The following is a 19,919-nucleotide window of genomic DNA, read 5'->3' as shown; positions in this document are numbered from 1 at the left end:
GTGTGTGTCTGTGCTGCTTTTAAAGTCCTTGTAATCAGTTCTTGAGCTTCAGCTGTGTGTGTTTGCAATCAGTAACAGTTGGTAGAAAACTTTTTACCCTTTGCTGTTGTCTGCTTAGCAGTTGTTGTTTTTTGGTGTAGCTCACAGATTAGAGTTCATCTTTTAACCCATAAACACTGCACAGCAAATTCATCAAAGATAAATTCTCGGTGTTGAAGCCTTTTAGAGTAAAGTGTTGACATTATAGTTAGATTTTGATGTTGAGTTAGAATTGATTTGATTCGGTGCGAGTTATCTATCCAACACTTGGTGGTGTTATTTCTAACATCCAGGAATTCTTGCAGCCCCAGTCACTGAAGAACTTTCCAGACGCCATTTTTCATCAGAGTTTTAGAACAGCAACAGGTGAGTCAAATTACCTCAATGTTGGCATTATACTTTTTCTCTAAAGAAATACATGTGTAAATATATTGTTAAGTTAATTACTTTAGAATGGAGTGACAATTTAAAACTTCTGTGATTTATTCATCGTCGTTTGTGTATCTAGCATAACTGCATTGCTATTGACTTCTTTTTGTAGTGGCAATTTTCTTTAAAGAGGCGCTCTCTGTGGTCAAGAAACAAAGTCTTACTCGGAATGTCTTTTTAAAGTTTTATTCTTTGCAAAGAAGGTCACAGTCATACAGCAACAACAGTTTCTGCAGAGTGAGACACTGAAGTCAAGTGTGTTCACCCTTTTATCTGGTTTTTACTGCTTACAAGGTCAAACCCTAATACTGCCCATTCTGACGACAGTTTCTACAGAATGAGACACTGAAGCAAAGTGTGTTCACTGTTCTATCTAGTTTGTACTGGTTGCAAGGTCAAATCCTAATAAGGCCCATTCTGTACGTGCATCAGGTGCTCCGCTGTTTCTGCTGTAAGTTTCCACTACACATGTTTATCTAAAATGAATTTCCATTACAATTCCTCTCTTTTTATCATTCATTGATAACTCATTATTAAATTCATTTTTCAATTGATTTCTAAAATCACACTGGTTAATCATTTAACAGGTTTCTGCTCACATCAAATACACTAGAGATGTTTAAACACTCTTCTTAATATAGTTTCCCCATTAAGAGTTACCTTTCAAAACATCCCTCTTCCCTGGGAGCCGGGCTAAACGAATAATCACTGTTATTGCGCTCCTGACCGAAATCAGACCCTCAGTCACCCCTCAGAGGTTCAAATCACAGAAATTGCCTGTTATTTTCACATTATTGATTTGTTCACACAACAAAATTCTGAAAGCATTTCTTCAATCAGTTAAAAAATTACTAACACTCTACATTATCAATTCATCAATAACACTCACAAACATAGGAACACATTGTTGTTTCTGTACTCTTAAACATACATCACATTTACACTCTTCTCTCGATTTTCATGCAAATGATCACTCTTTTAAGACTTGTTACAGAACATACCAACTCATGCAGTTTGCTGTTTTTGTTTGGATAGACCCAAAATACATATAAGCAAGCAGATAGTTATCTCAAATTTCAAAAAGTCAGGTCCGTTAATATTTTCCCAATTAAGTAACAGCTGTTACCTAAAATTTTGTTCTCAATTTGTTTACGGTTTTTCTTTATCCATATCCATGTAGCTACTGTTATCGTCAAAGTCATAATCAAAATCATGACCCATGTCAACATTCATACCCTCTTTTTTAACCGCCATCTTTACCATCAGATGGGATGTTGTAGATGTAATCTGTCTGCCCACTGACCATGATACAAATCTGAATATACATGGCAGACAACATAATATCACTAGACCCACCCCCAATACAGGTAACACCACAGTAAGGCCCAGTAGATCCAGTTTCCCCTCTTAAACAACAGCCAATCTAGCCATCAGTTGTTTAAATTCTTAGGCTCTTTTACGGCCATTCTCATGTGGGCTACAATGTCAGAAATGGTTTGCTGGAATCAGGTTAATGAAAACAACAGAACACTCAGTGATAATAATAGCAACATCAGTGTGATTTGTCTCAATCCACACACTCCATTGCCAGTTCCAGAGCAAGGAAGATGACGTAACATAATGTCAATGATAGTAACGTCAGCCACAACGTGTTTTTTTTTTTTTTCAGCCCACACATACCTGGCACTCGGAATGGATGCCAGCGAATCTTTTCGTTCATCTTCAGATCTTTAATGCGATGGTCAATCACAGCTTATTCACCTCTCTTTTGGTCGCTTTCTCCTCCGTCTGCTGCTTGGTGTTGTATTCAGAAGTTACTGTCCCACACACACCTCTTGACCTTGTTGTTTCTCCCCAGCTGTGACCTTGCTTCACTCAGATAGCAGCCTGCTGTTTTCTTCAGACAGCTTCAGAGCCCCTCTTTCTCTCCTACTCCCTCGTGGAATCCTTCTCAGGAGATGGAACTTTCCAGCAGTGCCCAGCATGCACCCACGTCGCCCGCTCTGCGACCTTCACCGCTGTCTCAGTGGTCAGTAGCACTTGAAATGGACCCAACCAGAGTTTCGCTCTCCAGCTCTTTCTCCTTAGGTCCCTGATCACCACGAAATCGCCAGGCCTCAGACTGTGCAGTGGTCTCTCAGCAGCCTTCCCCTGTGCGGCCTTTACCTGCACACAAACATCGGACAACACATGAGACAATTCTTTACAATAATTCAACATGTCATTCTCACACACATCTGTTGAGGGCAGCTGCTGTTTTCCCCCATTCACACCTACACGCGGTGGTTTACCAAAGAGAATTTCAAACGGGCTCAAATTCATTTTTGATCTTTTTCTCATTCTCATGTACATCAGGACAATGGGTAAAGCTTGAACCCATGTAAGCCCTGTGTCTTCACAACATTTTGCCAATTTGTTTTTCAGGATGCCATTTTCTCTTTCAACAGCTCCACCTGAAGCCGGATGGTAACTGCAATATGTTCTCAAATCAATTTCCAAATATTGGCCCACTTGTTTGATTGCTTCATTAACAAAATAAGTACCATTATCTGAACTTATTTTTCGTGGTATTCCCCATCTCGGCACAATTTCAGTCAGTAACGCTTTTGCTACCGCAGCCGAATCTTGTTTTGAGGTTGGAAAAACTTCAACCCATTTTAAACACGTCAACCATCACCGAACAGTACCTTTTCCCATTGCATGGGGACAATTCAATGAAATCCATCATCAAATATTCAAAAAGGCCCTGTTGGAGGTGGATGAGATGATAGTGGAACTTTTATCGCTCTGGCCACATTATGTGTGTTGCAAATTACACATCGTCTACAGAAATTGTCCGCAAATGCAGTGAACCCCTTTGTGAACCACAGTTCGTTCATTTGCGCAACCATTGCTGTTTTTGACACATGATCTTTACCGTGAAGTAATTTTGCATAATGTTGGAAAAAATGTTTTGGTAAACACGCCCTGCCCTCAGCACTCTTCCACACATTATCTTTCATCACACAGCCAGACTGTCTCCACTTGTTCTTCTCCAGCCCCGTCGCAAAGGTCTGCATGTCCTGCAAAGAAGAACACACGTCATTGTTATCACCAACAGATAGCAAAGAACATTCAGAGTTGTCCTTGTCTTGGGACGCCGCGACTTTTGCTGCTCCATCTGCCCTGGAGTTACCTACAGAAACAGAATCTTTATTATTAGAGTGCGCTGCGCATTTACAAATGACCAGTTTGTCAGGTAGTAAAATTGCATCCAGCAGCGCTGCCACTGAAGGAGCATTGATTATTGGTCGACCATCAGATTTTAGTAATTTTCTGTGTTTCTACAGAGCCCCAAAATCATGAGCTACCCCGAATGCATATCTTGAGTCAGTGTAAATGGTAGCCTCTTTTTCTGCCATCAATTTACATGCCTCTTTCAACGCCACAAGCTCTGCGGCCTGTGCAGAATAGTGCCCTGGCAATTTCCCAGAGGTCACCACATCAAATTCAGTTGTTACAGCGTAACCAACTTTATTCTGGCCTGTTTGTGGATCTTAAAATGCTGACCCATCCACAAAGAGGACATTGTCACAATTTTCAAGTGGTCCGTCAGAAAGGTCAGGTGGTGGTGTACACACCTGTTCAAGTGCTGTTAAACAACAATGCTCTTCCCCATCTTCCTTAGTGGGAAGAATAGTAGCTGCATTCAAACCAGTACATTGTTTAACAGTCTACCTCCATGGTCCTGTAGGAGCAATGACGTCATAAACCCATTTCTCTCATCTACCCTCTGAACAAATGGTTTTGTTGGTAAGGTAAACCTAATGCAGGGGCTTCAGCCATTTGTAATTTCATGTTTACAAATGCCTGCTCTGCCTCTATCGACCCCTCTAGTTTATCAGTGGATTTCATCCCCTTCCCTAATGTTAGGGCTCTCAGGGGTTGTTCCAAAATTGCATAATTTGGAATAAATGTGCGACAATATGAGCACATACCTAAAAAAGACAACATTTGTTTTTTTTTCGTTAGTGGTTTTGGTACATTTTTTATACCACTCACCCGTTTTTCAGACAGAGATTTGCTGTGTGGTGTAATGACGTGCCCCAAAAATGTTACCTTTTGTTTAACAAACTGCAATTTTGTCAAACTGACCTTGTGGCCCTCCTTAGCCAAATGCCTAAGGACAGTCACAGTGTCTTTCACACACGTCTCTTCATTCTCAGCACATATCAACAGGTCATCAACATACTGTAACAAAGCAGTTCCAGCTGTCAGGGTCAAAGGTTCCAAACTTCTTAACAACGCTTCATTGTACAAAGTTGGAGATGCTGTAAAACCCTGACACAAACGTGTAAAGGTGTAGCCTTTGCCATTAAAATTAAATGCAAACCAAAACTGGCTGTCTTTGTCCACTGGCACACTGAAAAATGCATTTGCCAGATCAACAACTGAATAGAATTGTGATTTTTCAGGAATTTGTGACAAAATCGTGTACGGATTTGGAACTAATGGAGCCCTTTGTTTGACAGCTGCATTTACTGCTTGTAAATCCTGTACGAAACGCCATTCAGTAGGCATCCCATTATCCCTTATCTTTTTAACAGGAAAAATAGGGGTGCGAACCTTAGAATTGTTGTATGGTACAATAACGCCCTGTTCCAGTAAAGCCTCAAATACTGGGGTAATGCCCTCAATGGCTTCCCTTTTCAAAGGATATTGTTGTTGGCATGGTCTGTAATCAGATTTTGCAATGATTGTCACTGGATCACAACCTTTGATGAAACCAACATCATATTTGCTTTTAGCCCACAATTCACTTAGTATTTCTGCTAAAGCTGGGTGTATGTCTGCAGCGTTAAAGTCAACCATGCAAGAATTCTTTACGCAATGTTTGTCAATCGCAGTCACAGTTCTTGAAACAGCTGTTTCAGTTTCACTGTCCACCCTAAAGGCCTGCGAGAGCGCGCTCCATTCTACCCCTCCCTCTCTGCTGATACAATCTTTGACTTCAAGACACTGCTTCTCAAACGGGCCTAAATCAGCCCAAGACTGATGTTTACCCTTGCAAACTGATATGTGAGGCACAGCCTGTGCTGACATGAGATAGAATGAACGCTGCTTTTCTGACAGAGACACTGAAACTGCACACAGACTATCCTTCCAGTACATTTTCTCTAAAATCAAAGTTTCATTCACATTTGCCTCAAACCAAGCCTTTTCAAACTCTGCATCCCTATCAGTTACGACATGTGACGTACAATGCAGTTCACCAGGAGACATTATATCCCTGTCAAAAGGTTTTACACGTTCTTCAGCCAATTTGCAAATTGAATTAGCCCACTCATTGTTTTCAACCAGCCATTCATAAGCCCACTTCGGTGCTTGTGATTCAATTTGTAAACAACAAAATTCCTCTCCTTCAATCACTCTCACACCAGTGGTATCTGCTGTTAAAATCAAGTTTAGTTTACACAAAATGTCCCTTCCGAGGATAGGAACAGGGCATTTTAATGAACAAACAAATGCATGTCTGAAAATTTTACCCCCCTCTGTCTCATAGGTCAGTGGAGCTGTAAATCGCTCAACCACTGTATGACCAGATCCAGACAGAGACTTGTGAAATTTGTTTGTTAAAGGTATTTCACACTGCAGGTCACATGGTCGTATGCAAGATATGCTAGCTCCACTATCAGCTAGAAACTCAACCAATGTATTCTCAATCAACATAGAATATTTTGCATATTTAAAAAAAAAATGCTTCACTATTAAAAACAATGCCAAATTTACAGTGGGAAATGCAAGCTTTTCCTTCATTGCAGAGAGCCAGTTTGTCAGTGTATGTGAATATGTGTGTATAAAAATGTGTCTGCATTTAAACATGTTAGTAAAAAAATGTTCACTTCCCTTTACTGTAGCTGTTGGCTGTTTGCCCAGACCCTCTCCATTCTGCTCTTCCCTCTCCGCACATCAGCTCCTCGTTGTTGGTTAGCGCCTTTCGGGTCAATCCTTAACCAAAAGTCCATCTCGGTTGCAAGCGCAGACATTTGGTACCGGTTCACATCACGTGCACGACAGGCTCTGCAGGTTTCATCGCCATACGTCACATACCAGTTTCTCCATCTAGTATCTTTCTCCCCCTTGACACCTTTGTCACCTTTGAACTTGGTTGTCAGGTGTTGGTTGGATCTTTGGTTGGCCACTTGTACCAGAGCCATGCACAGCTCCCTTTCTGCTTTCTTCTTGTCTTGCTCTTGCTTCACTGTCAGCTTGTCTTCAGCATGTTGAGCACACAGCAGAATGTTCGTTAAATGTCCATTTCTCCAGTTCAAACAGATGTCCTCCACTCGCTTGAGGTGGGAATTTCGTTGGTGCGGTCGGAGGTCTTCTGGGACAGTAGCAGTTGAGGTTTGGGTCAGTTCTCAGGGCTCGCAGCTCAGCCATGGGATAGTGATGGTACGGCGGTACATGTATGGAAACAGATGTATAGAAAGGATTAGTAGTGCTAATTACTCTTTCATTCACCCTTTCACATTTTTCATGCCAGCTGCCTCTGCAGCATTTTCCTCTTTGCCTCTTATCTGCCTCCCTGAGCCAACAATCAACAGTGTCTCCATACGACACACACACATGTCTTTCACAACAACAACAACCTGCTTTTCCTTCTGCCTTCTCATCTGCTTTTTCAATATGTTTAACCTAGTAACACTCAACATTCCTTTTCTCTTAGAAACTTGTGATACTTTATTGTTTTCCTATCTCTTGCATGCCTTTTTCTTTTTTTTTTTCTTTTGCCGTATAAATTTCCCATATTCCAAAACACCGGTGTATCATATCTTTTTATTTTGCTTTGAGACTTCCCCATGCTGGCAACAATCTTTCCCCTGGACTTTTTCGGTACCTATTAATCTGTCGGACGTCTCCAACAGATTTCGATTTTTCACCTAAAATCGAAAAGTTAAGCTTTCCAGCTCTAATTTTGTGGCCCCCAATTTCAACCCCCTTTTAGAAGTAAATCGCTTGGCCCCTGATTTCAACCTCCTTCCGGAAGTAAATCGCACAGCCCTAGATTTCAACCTCTTTTTGGAAGTAAATCGCACAGCCCCCTGATTTCAACCCCCTCCCGGGAGTAAATCGCAGTTAGCTAGCCAAACGTGTTAAAAAGGTCTTGATCTTAGTCAGGCGCCAGATCTCACTTGTGTAAGGTCTTGATCTCAGCTAAACGCCAGATCTCACTTGTAAAAAGGTCTCGATCCCCACCTGATGTCAGATCTCACTTGCATTAATCACGCTGCTATCCCACAGAGACAGATCTACCAGCATGGTGATGGCCCAAATTACAGTGAAAAACCCTTTTAATTGCCTAATCAAATGCCCAAAACTGTTCAATTTTCTTTTAGTAACAAACAAAGAATTTGTCTCTTACCAGAGAGTTCAGATGCCACTTGAGTTCTTTTTCCCAGATGTCAGTGGGGTTCCCCTCCGAGCCCTGCGGTCGGCCCCTCAACCCTCAATCGAGCGGGGCAGGGCTGTGACACGAAATCCCAGGATGATCAGTCACCGTCCGCAGGGTCCGGAAAAGTTCCTCCAAGACATCCCACTTCTGACACCAAATTGTAGTGGCAATTTTCTTTAAAGAGGCGCTCTCTGTGGTCAAGAAACAAAGTCTTACTCGGAATGTCTTTTTAAAGTTTTATTCTTTGCAAAGAAGGTCACAGTCATACAGCAACAACAGTTTCTGCAGAGTGAGACACTGAAGTCAAGTGTGTTCACCCTTTTATCTGGTTTTTACTGCTTACAAGGTCAAACCCTAATACTGCCCATTCTGACGACAGTTTCTACAGAATGAGACACTGAAGCAAAGTGTGTTCACTGTTCTATCTAGTTTGTACTGGTTGCAAGGTCAAATCCTAATAAGGCCCATTCTGTACGTGCATCAGGTGCTCCGCTGTTTCTGCTGTAAGTTTCCACTACACATGTTTATCTAAAATGAATTTCCATTACATTTTCAAGAATGTTTTTCTATATGCTCACACATACATAGTGCATGAAAACATAAAATGTATATGTACAACACATTTCTGTCATGGTAAATGCCATTTTGTGTGTTGTTACCCATCGGTAAAATAAATCGACTCTTTTCCTTTAATTCGATGCTTTCTTAACTAGCGAGGGAATCCCTGGAGTCACCTCCTCTGCCCGGGACTAACAGCAGTGGCGCAAAAAGGGGGTATGCAGTGTATGCGGCGCATAGGGTCGCCACACATGGGGGGGGCTCCATTGTGCCAAAACTATTTTTGAAATGATGCATATTATTATATATATATTAAACAAAATAAATTATTATAATTAGTATAAATAGAATATTTTTGGTTAAATCTTTATTCTGCATTTTACATGAATATACAATTGTATACAATGAACAAATAACGGAAAAAAAAAATGAATACACACACGGAAGAGCAGCAAGAATGGTAAAATTTGGTAGAATTAATTTGGCAAAAACGAGAGGGTTTATAGGTATGAATTGCATTCGTTGGCACACACGTTTTAATTCAAAATCATTTAAAACAATAACATGCAGTCACACATCCAATTGTAAAGTTCATGTAAAAGTTTTATCAAAATAAATTGTCAAATCATACTTACAGTTGAGGTCAAAAGTTATAAGAGTAATAACTTAGAGTAATATAATTACAAGAGTAATAACAAAAAGTACATACCAAAATATTATGGCCAGACAGAATCTGCTAAAAATGTTGCTATTTCTGCTGGGACTTTTGTAAAAAAAGATCTGTGGAATGATTAAGATTATCATAACTAAATACTTAAAACTAATATATATATATATATATATATATATATATATATATATATATATATATATATATATATATATATATATATATATATTGTCACGGTTTATTCTTTATTTAGCCTTTCTTCATTATTATTATTATTATTATTATTATTCTCTTCGTGATTGTGTTGTGGTGAAGATTGTTTTATTAATTGCAATTTCTTTTCTTTGAGGCTGGCTCCGCCTTGCACCTGCCGCTAATTCAACTTGTTGCCTTTATAAGCGGAATCTGAGTGTGTGTCGGGGTGGCTCTTGATTTCCAGCGCGTCTGACCGATCCTCGCGATCTTGTCTCTCTTTGGAGGGTATGACCCGTACTTGCTGAGAATCTCTCCGTATCTTGCCCTGATGAAGAAGGTCCGAACTTCTGTGCGCGTCTTGTGCAGCCGCTGCTGAGGAGCCATGCTGGTATTGTGCCGTTTCTTTGATCTATGATTTTCTTGTTTTTTATCAATATTTTCTTTATAATATATGTTTTGTTTGCTAGTCAAAGCAATTGCTTTGACTTGGTTATTGTTTGATTAATGATTTATATTTCTGTTGCCACCTTAATTAAATAGGATACGTATTTTCTGGTCTCTAAATAAATAGAGAATTGTAAATCTGGTTTCTGTGTCCTTTTATGTTGCTAACCCCTTCCCTAGACAAGCCTTAAAAAACTGGGGTTCGTAACATAAATGGGGGCTCGTCCGGGATTAAGTAAAATTCTTAAAATTTGTGTTTTTCAGTGACTAGCTTATGTGGTGAGTAAATCATTTACCGACTCCTGCCTGGGTGAGTTAGAGTAAGCCAACAGGCTGTGCTTTGCGCCAGTCTGGCTACGGCTGACTGTTTATTGTTTTGCTTTATTATTTTAGTTTATTATTTTTGGAGGTATTCCGGGGGAGAGAAAAAACTCTTAATCGGTACCCTCTGAAGACTAGCTGAGTTTAGTTAGTTTTCTGGTTAGGTAGGTGTAGGACTGGACTGTGTGTTTGGTATGTTTTATTTTTTTTTGCTCACAACATATGTTTTGAAGGATGGCAACTTTTGATTTAAATAATTTCATAGATCAACCTAGTGTTGAGGAATTGGAAGTGTGCTGTAAAAACGATTTATTTTAGATCGCTCAACATTTTGAAATTCCTGTTGTTAAAACTCAGCGTAAAGCAGAGATAAAGGCGTGTATAAGTGATTTTCTGATTGACAAATGTATCTTTCCTGTAACAGAGACAGTGGTTACCCAAGCTGCTGAATCATTAGTGGATGCAGAAGGTTCTTCACAAGTGCGGGTTGGTGATTTGACTACACCAGGGGATGTGGTTAATGGGGAGGTATGTCCACCTTTTTCCCTGCCTAAGTTTGAACCAGCTTCTCTTTCTGAGGCATCACCTGAATTTCGTTCAGATTGGCGTTTAAAACTTCGTTTAGCGCGATTACAACTTGAAACACAAGATCGAGCTCAAGCGAGACAAGATGATTTAAAACATCAGATTGAAATGTATCGAATTGATGCAGATATGAAAGTGCGTATGCGAGAGTTAGAATTACAGGCTGCTCAGACTTTATCTAAAACACCTGTGAGATCTATTAACGTAAATGGTGGCGTAGACGTGGCTACTGCCCCAGCTGATGCCAGTATCGTTGTGAATTCTGTTCCATCTGATGAGAAACCTGAGGCGTTAATTCCGTCAAGGTATTTCGATGTAGCAAAGAATATTGCACTAGTTCCATGTTTCCGTGAAAAAGAAGTTGAAGCGTATTTTCAAGCTTTTGAACGAATTGCGACTGCTTTGAAGTGGCCAAACGAGGTATGGGCTTTGATGCTTCAATGCAAATTAACAGGTAAGGCGCAGGAGGTCTGTGCATCACTTTCTGTGGAGGATAGCATTCAGTATGAGGCTATGAAAGCTGCGATTTTGTGGGCATATGAGTTAGTTCCTGAGCATTATAGACAGCGTTTCCGTACTACGAAAAAATCTGCATCTCAAACTTATGTTGAGTTTTCGTGTGAGAAAGGAATACTGTTTGATCGCTGGGTAAAAGCATGTAAAGTTACAGACTTAAATTCTTTGCGAGAGCTTATGTTAATAGAGGAGTTTAAAAATTGCGTTCCTGAACGTACTGCTTTATACTTAAACGAACAGAAGGTCAGCACTGTACAACAAGCAGCTGTATTAGCGGATGAATATGCGTTAATGCACAAAACTGTGTTTAAGCGTACAGGTGAGAATGTGTTGTCCGGACACGAGAATGAGAAAATTCCTGAAAATAAAGTGTGGGCTTCTTTTAGCTTAAAATCTCGAAAAGAATGCAGGTATTGCCATAATTTGGGACACATAATGTCTGAATGCCGTACTTTACAACGAAAACAGGAGCGACAGGAATCAATGCAGCCCCGAGGTTCGGTTTTAGTCAAAACTCTGCCTTTTTCTTCCATTCCCGAACCAGATCCATGTTTCAAACCTTTTGTCTTCGACGGTTTTGTTATCACTGAATGAGGGGGACGGTGGTAGGAAATCCGTACGAATTCTTCGTGATACTGGAGGATCTCAATCTTTCATTTTAGCAGACGCTTTAGATTTTTGCGACTCCACTGCGTGTGAGACCAGCACAATTATTCAAGGCATTGAAATGGGGTATGTAACCGTACCATTGCATCGTGTGTGGGTAACATCGGAGTTGGCATCTGGATGTTTTGAAGTGGCAGTGCGTGCATCGTTACCAGTAAAGGGAATTGACTTTATTATGGGCAATGATATTGCTGGTGGTAAAGTTATGCCGGTTGTGCAGGTGACTAATCTTCCTTCTTATGAAAAGCAACTTGATTTATGCGCTGAAACTTTTCCCGAAGTTTTTCCTAGTGTCGTTACTACTCGAGCACAATTAAAATGTGATCGTTCAGAAAATAAGTGCCTTAACGACTCTATTTTTTCCTAGATTCTGGGAGATGATGTGCTTCCAGAATCTGTGGTTAAAGATCAAACGGCGACGTCGTCTGTTCATTTTGATCTTGGTATGGATTTGCCTGTTTCTCGAGAAGCTTTGATTGATGCGCAGAAGGGTGATCCAACATTACAAAAATGTCGCACAAATGCTGAGGTTAGTTCGCCGTACCGGCGAAACTGTCATTATGTTTGGAAAGACTCCGTGCTGATGCGAAAGTGGGTTAGTACTTTGAGTGAGCCAGAGAATGAGGACGATTGGGTATATCAAATTGTGGTTCCATCTAAATTTAGACAGTCTGTGTTGAGTTTGGCTCATGACCATCTTTGGTCCGGTCATCTCGGAATTAATAAGACCTACCATCGAGTGCTTAGGCATTTCTTTTGGCCGGGATTAAAATCGGACGTTGCCAACTACTGTAAGTCCTGTCACGTCTGTCAAGTGAGTGGAAAGCCGAATCAGTCTGTGCCACTTGCTCCTCTCTGTCCTATACCTGCTGTAGGTGAGCCATTTGAACGAGTTTTGGTGGACTGTGTCGGTCCTCTTCCTCGTGCAAAATCTGGTTGCCAATATCTAGTAACTGTTATGTGCGCCGCTACTCGATTCCCAGAAGCGATTCCTTTAAGGAATATAACTGCTAAATCTGTCACTAAAGCGTTAACAAAATTCTTCACAACTTTTGGATTGCCAAAAATTGTTCAAACAGACCAGGGTTCAAACTTTCTTTCTCACGTGTTTAAAAACTCACTAAAAGCATTAGGAGTTTCTCATGTTGTGTCCAGTGCGTATCACCCAGAGTCGCAAGGAGCTTTAGAGCGTTGGCATCAAACGTTAAAATCTGCTCTCCGTAAATTCTGCGTTGAAACTGGAAACGAATGGGACGAAGCTGTTCCTTTTGTTTTATTCGCAATGCGTGAAGCGCGACAAGATTCCCTAGGATTTAGCCCATCTGAGTTGGTGTTCGGTTTTGAAATTCGAGGGCCAATGAAGATGCTAAAGGAGGAATTCCTTGGTATCAGTTCTCGTAAGACTAACGTGATCAACTTTGTTTCTCGTACGCGGGAGCGCTTATGAAAAGCTTGTGATCTTGCTAGGGAAGCTCTTTCACTCTCTCAACAGAAAATGAAGCATTTCTATGACCAAAAAACAGTGGTGCGTAATTTTTCGCCAGGTGAGAAAGTGTTGATTTTAATTCCTACCCCTGGGTCTGCTCTGACTGCGCGGTTTTCTGGTCCTTACCTTGTGAAAAGTAAGGTTGGCGAAACGGGCTATATAATCCATACTCCTGATCGGAGGAGAAAGACTCGTTTTTGCCATGTCAATATGATTAAGTCCTATGTCGACCGTGCTAATACTGAGACCGTTAGTGTTTCTGCAGGTGAGTGGAAACCAGCGACTGACATAAAGGAGGGTGTGTCTTTGCTGACTTGCACGTTACCCGAGGATGTGGATGATGGCTTTAGTATGCCGATTGAAGTGTTAAACGGTGGATTAATGAAAAACTCAGAATTGTTACTAACTTTGCCTTCTCAGCTTACTTATCTGTCCCCTGATCAGGTGCAGGATATACAAAAGCTTTTGGAGAGTTTTCCAGATTTGTTCAGTGATGTGCCCCGTGGTACCGCTGTCCTGACGCATGACATCGATGTCGGAGATGGATTACCGATTAAGCAACATGCTTATCGCTGTCCAATAAATAAGAGAGAGGTAATGAAAGCCGAAGTTGATTATCTTTTGCGAAATGGTTTTGCTGTGCCAAGTAGTAGTTCGTGGAGCTCTCCATGCGTATTAGTGCCGAAAGCTGATGGATCTTTCCGTTTTTGTACGGATTTTCGAAAAATTAATGCTGTTACTGTGCCTGATGCGTTCCCACTTCCCCGTATTGATGACTGCATCGATAACCTTGGTGCTGCGAAATACATCACGAAATTAGATCTCTTAAAAGGTTATTGGCAGATATCACTATCGGAGCGTGCATCTAATATCTCTGCGTTTGTGACTCCGGACGCATTTCTACAGTATACGCGGATGGCATTCGGTTTGCGAAACGCACCGGCAACTTTTCAGCGTTTAATGTCTATCGTGTTGGGTGATGTTCCAAACTGTAACATCTACTTGGACGATGTAGTAATTCACTCTCTGACTTGGTCTGAACATCTTTCATCTCTCTCTGACGTTTTTCACCGTTTATCTGCTGCTTCCCTCACCTTGAATCTCAAAAAGTGTGAGTTTGCTAAAGCTTCTGTTACCTATCTAGGTAAGCAAGTGGGAAATGGGTTTGTGAAGCCTGTAGATGTAAAAATCTTTGCGGTCTTAGAGTATCCTGTACCTGCTACGAGACGAGAGTTGCGTCGATTTCTGGGTATGGTGGGATTTTACCGCTGTTTTTGTAAAAACTTTTCAAGCGTGGTAGCTCCGTTAACGCGATTGTGAAGTCCAAAGGTTGAGTTTTGTTGGACTGATGATTGCCAACAGGCATTTTTGTCTGCAAAATCCCTTCTTTGCAGTGCTCCTGTTCTCTCCGCTCCTGACGTGTCTCGTGCGTTCCAGCTGGAGGTGGATGCTAGTGCCGTGGGAGCGGGAGCTGTTCTTCTCCAGGAGGGTGCTGACGGAGTGGTGCATCCTGTATCCTATTTTTCTGCTAAGTTTAATCGACATCAGTTAAACTATTCCACCATAGAAAAAGAAACCCTGGCATTACTCTTAGCGTTGAGACATTTTGATGTCTATGTTTTAGGTAGTTCATATCCAGTTATTGTCCATACTGACCATAATCCTCTTGTTTTTCTGAGCAGAATGTACAACCATAATCAGCGCTTGATGCGTTGGGCATTAATGGTACAGCCATACAATCTTGAAATTCGTCATAAAAGAGGAACTGAAAATGTGGTGGCGGATGCACTGTCCCGATTGTATCCTTAATCACCTTGTTGAAACAGTTTATTTTTCCTTGTTTTTCCAATGGGAAAACAAGGATGGGAGAAGTAAAAACTGTTTCTTGCTTCAGGGGGGAAGGTGTCACGGTTTATTCTTTATTTAGCCTTTCTTCACTATTATTATTATTATTATTCTCTTCGTGATTGTGTTGTGGTAAAGATTGTTTTATTAATTGCAATTTCTTTTCTTTGAGGCTGGCTCCGCCTTGCACCTGCCGCTAATTCAACTTGTCGCCTTTATAAGCGGAAGCTGAGTGTGTGTCGGGGTGGCTCTTGATTTCCAGCGCGTCTGACCGATCCTCGCGATCTTGTCTCTCTTTGGAGGGTATGACCCGTACTTGCTGAGAATCTCTCCGTATCTTGCCCTGATGAAGAAGATCCGAACTTCTGTGCGCGTCTTGTGCAGCCGCTGCTGAGGAGCCATGCTGGTGTTGTGCCGTTTCTTTGATCTATGATTTTCTTGTTTTTTATCAATATTTTCTTTATAATATATGTTTTGTTTGCTAGTCAAAGCAATTGCTTTGACTTGGTTATTGTTTGATTAATGATTTATATTTCTGTTGCCACCTTAATTAAATAGGATACGTATTTTCTGGTCTCTAAATAAATAGAGAATTGTAATTCTGGTTTCTGTGTCCTTTTATGTTGCTAACCCCTTCCCTAGACGAGCCTTAAAAAACTGGGGTTCGTAACAATATATATATATATATATATATATATATATATATATATATATATATATATATATATATATATATATATATATGGAATAAAAGAAATATATATCTTCAATTTTATTTAATGTTTACAATGCAAATCAAATTAGATCCATTTATTTGGTCAACAAAGCAAGTGTCACGTTAGGCGTGATCAAAACAATAACAAAAACGGGAACAAAAGATAGCGGATTCCAGTGCAGATTTTAATATATTAAAGTGCAAAAACAGTAAACAAAAATCCAAAAATATCAAAGTGCAAAGTAACAAATAAACAACAAAACAAGAAACTAAGACAAATAAACATGAACTAGACTATAGCAGGATACGAGGCAAGATCAGGAACAACAACTAGGAAAAACAGACTTACTGGGTACAAGAAAGACAAACGACGCGATGAAAAAAGTGGTTGAATGACTGAATATATAGTCCTGGTAATCACGGAGAATAGAGACAGCTGTGGTTGTAAATCAGTGTAGATGACAGACCGGGTGTGTGCGCGAAAGAATGTATGGAAATGTTGTCTTTCCTGGGACGCTGGAGTGCCTACTGAGTCCTGGTGCACTACAGCGCCCTCAGGTGGTCACTGACGGATGTGACAGCAAGTCTCTCATATAATATATCTACTAATGTTTCTACTAAAAGGCAGAAAATACTACTTTACCAACTGTAAATAAATCATGTGAACTTTTTAATATTACTATTAATATATTACAATAATTTTAGTCAAATTAATTTAAAAACTGAATAAATATAAATGTACATACATTTACATAAGTAAATACATAGACTCAATGTTGGGCTAAAAATCTGTAGAAAACTGCAGATTTCTGCGCACGCAGATTCCGTGTGGGCCTACTGAATATATTTCAGACAAAATAGAAAATAATATTTGGATTAAAAAATTCCCCTTGTAGGAGTCCATCTATTAGCCCAATGACGAAACTAACAGCATGGTCGAAGGTTTAATGCATGTAATCCTTTTCTAGTGCTTCTGAAAAGAATTTTATTATTTATTAGAATATATTTATATTAGTTTTTTAGCTCCGAATTCAATCTGACTCCAATTTAAATGATCCTAAAATTTAGATTATATTTCTAATTGTAAGAATGGATCACATTCATCATTTATGATTAAATTTAGAGTTTTGATATTTTCTGAGGTCCTATATTTTAAATTGTACGTTTATTAGGGACCTACGTCCCTCAGAGTTCCACGTGCCGGGTTTGCGCTTCTTCTCACGGACAATATGTCGGCACTCTGAAAATAGTCAGAGGATGCAGGATTAAATTAACGCTTACCTAGTCATTAAAAAAATAGATCCTTAGCCAAGCGATACAACTTGCTATTTCCAGTGGTTAAATGACTAAAAGGTCTACATGTTATAAGCACGCTATGGCTAACAATAATCACATGCGCCTAATAATCAATTAAATTATGCCATACTATAAAGGTAACGAGACTCCGCATAATCTACTGGATACAATGAATTGCAAAACTCCAGAATTAATTAAAACTTAACATTTTATATGTCAGGTAAAATTGTATTCTGCCAATTACATAATAAATCATCAGGAAGCCAATTCAGAGATGAGACTGTAACAATACAACATCCATTAATCAAAGATAAATCAAAGAGTTAAGAGATGCATACCTGACCAGAGAAATACATTGCAGCATAAGTCTCAGAGATGCTGCAATAGGGTGTCTTTTACAAGATCTCCCCCCGTCCTAAAGCACATCTTACCTTATATACTCAAGTCAAAACAAACAGCCATAAATTCAAGACAATAGAAGTGTCACAGAAACACTTGCCTGGTGAATTTGAGGACTTAACCATCTCTGAGGAGGGAGAGCATCTTATCAAGATCTTATAGAAGTCAAAAATCAAATCAACATATACCAGTGAAATATTACTGTAAAATTAAGACCATTTTTCCAATCACACAGTGACATTTAAAATGATACCAAACATGAATATAGTGCTGCAAGATACACCATGTTAAAACCTTAAACATTTGATGTGAAATGTCTTCTGCTCAGCAAGTCGCTTAAAGGTCAGGAAGGGGGGCTTGGGGTGAAAGTAAAGGATGCATTCCTGCATTCTTCCCTGCTGTAGTGTAGCTCTGTTTCTCCAGCCTGTGTTTGCATTGTCAACAGTGATTTGAAGAGAACAGTGGAACAGTTGGTTTTTTCATCACTTCTCAGATCAGAAAGTCCATTGTAGCATTGCATAGCAATTCTTATGGTCTTTTCTCATAAAGTTCCATAAGAGTTCTCAGGGTCTGATATTTTGGATTCTTACACCCTATCTAAATTTTATATATTTGATTATAATGATTCTTAACCCTGGTAAAACTGACACATGAACAAATATTCAGAATATTCAAATTTTTTGGAACTGAAATGTTTATTAATCCTATAAAGATCCATTTTTATACCATATACATGTTTTTATAAATTTATTAAGTATCATATTGATACATCAGGCATTTTGGTAACCTTTTGGTTTTGTGCTCAAAACTAGTTCAATTTAGTTCCAAAAAAGTTTGGCCATAACATTTTGATAAAATAAAACATTTCAGGCAGTTTGTCTCTATTTTTTACACTAAACATTGTACAGTCTTTTTTTATTTCACTTTGTGACAGGTGTGATAGCGGTTTCAGTCAATTGTTCATGCGAAGACAGACCTTTCACCTCTCACATATGCATGTGAGAAGTGATTGCATTTTAAGTTCTTTTGCCTCCCATATCTATCATTTTGTTTTGACAAATGTACAAAAAGTACAAAAACAAGACATGTCAAGGTGCTATAATCATTTGGTGAGGAAAATGGAATTAAGAAGAAATTTGGATTGGGATAAGATGTAATTCTTTGTGACTTAACATTAATGTAATTATACTTTTACTATTTCATACAATTTCAGTTGCGTTTAGAACTTTGACATGTTGATGATAAAAAAATAGGGGGAGGGGGGGCGCAAAACTGACTAACAGCAACACAGGACAGCTTCCCTGAGCTTTGAAAAGTTTCTGAAACATATCTGGTGAATAAATCATATTGGTGAATAAAACAAGTGCAGGTTAGGAAAAAGTTTATTCTTGATTAAAAATTACCCTTATTGGGTGAAAATCTAAATCCAACTGGGCGCTTGCAGAGAAAAATAAGAGGAAAACAATACAAAAAAAAAACTGCATGAAAAACTCCCAGAAGAGGGCGCTGTTGAGTCCTTGACAACAGAGACCGGGTCCTGTCACCAGGCACTAGTTCTCCATACAATAATACAGGACCCTGATTGTGACTGTGGCTGAGTAGAGACTGATTGAGATGGTGTATTCCCATAGTTGGTGGAATGACCAAGCACACCCTCTTGGTCATTTGTGGTGATAATAATGAAGGTATGTTTGATAAAGTTCTATATTTGTTTCATAGTAATCTGAGACGGTATTGGAGCATTAGAGAATACCAAATGACATGAAGGTGATATGTTTTGTATTGTGGGTGAACTGCTCCTTAAATAATGTTCTGCTCTTTGCTTTGCACTTTTCCCCTTTTGCGTATTGTTACACCTGGCTCAAGGATGTAACATAATGAGGGAGACGACAAGGAGAAGTATAATCAAAAAGAATATTTATTTAACTCAATTTAAATTATATACTCAATATCAGTATGTTCAATCAGTGTGAAATGCAAATGAATGGATGCGGTAAATGTTGTCAGTGAGAGTGTATGGATGCGAAAGAATGCATAATGCCCAAATAGGAGCGCAGCTCTGGCCAACTGCCAAGTGAATGGACAGCGGCCCCGACAAACTCTCTGCCGGGGTTTAAATAAGGGCGCTGACAAGCATCAGGTGCGCTGAAGGCACGCCCCCAATCTAGAAATTAAAATCAAACACAAAAAAAACAATGCAGTACTAACAGTATCCTAATATTTTAGATTCCATTTGGACCTGAAACATCTGCTTGACTCCAGGAAAGGTGGCATCAATACTGCACCTGGAATGACCTAACAAGTTGAATCTGGTTAAAAA

The 19,919-nt window shown here is 39.6% G+C and overlaps 1 long non-coding RNA gene across 1 annotated transcript; it reads right to left on the bottom strand.

The window, feature by feature from the left end:
- Positions 1-638: 638 nt before the first annotated feature.
- On the bottom strand, positions 639-8,036 carry LOC108190663 (uncharacterized). Its single transcript, XR_011016283.2, has 2 exons — positions 3,386-8,036; positions 639-2,634 (listed from the first exon to the last, which is right to left on the bottom strand). It is a non-coding gene; the product is annotated as an uncharacterized lncRNA (long non-coding RNA).
- Between the last annotated feature and the right edge of the window lie 11,883 nt (positions 8,037-19,919).

This window comes from Danio rerio, chromosome 24 (assembly GCF_049306965.1).
Source record: "Danio rerio strain Tuebingen ecotype United States chromosome 24, GRCz12tu, whole genome shotgun sequence".
Taxonomy (NCBI): domain Eukaryota; kingdom Metazoa; phylum Chordata; class Actinopteri; order Cypriniformes; family Danionidae; genus Danio; species Danio rerio.
This window is presented reverse-complemented; position numbering and strand designations above follow the sequence as displayed.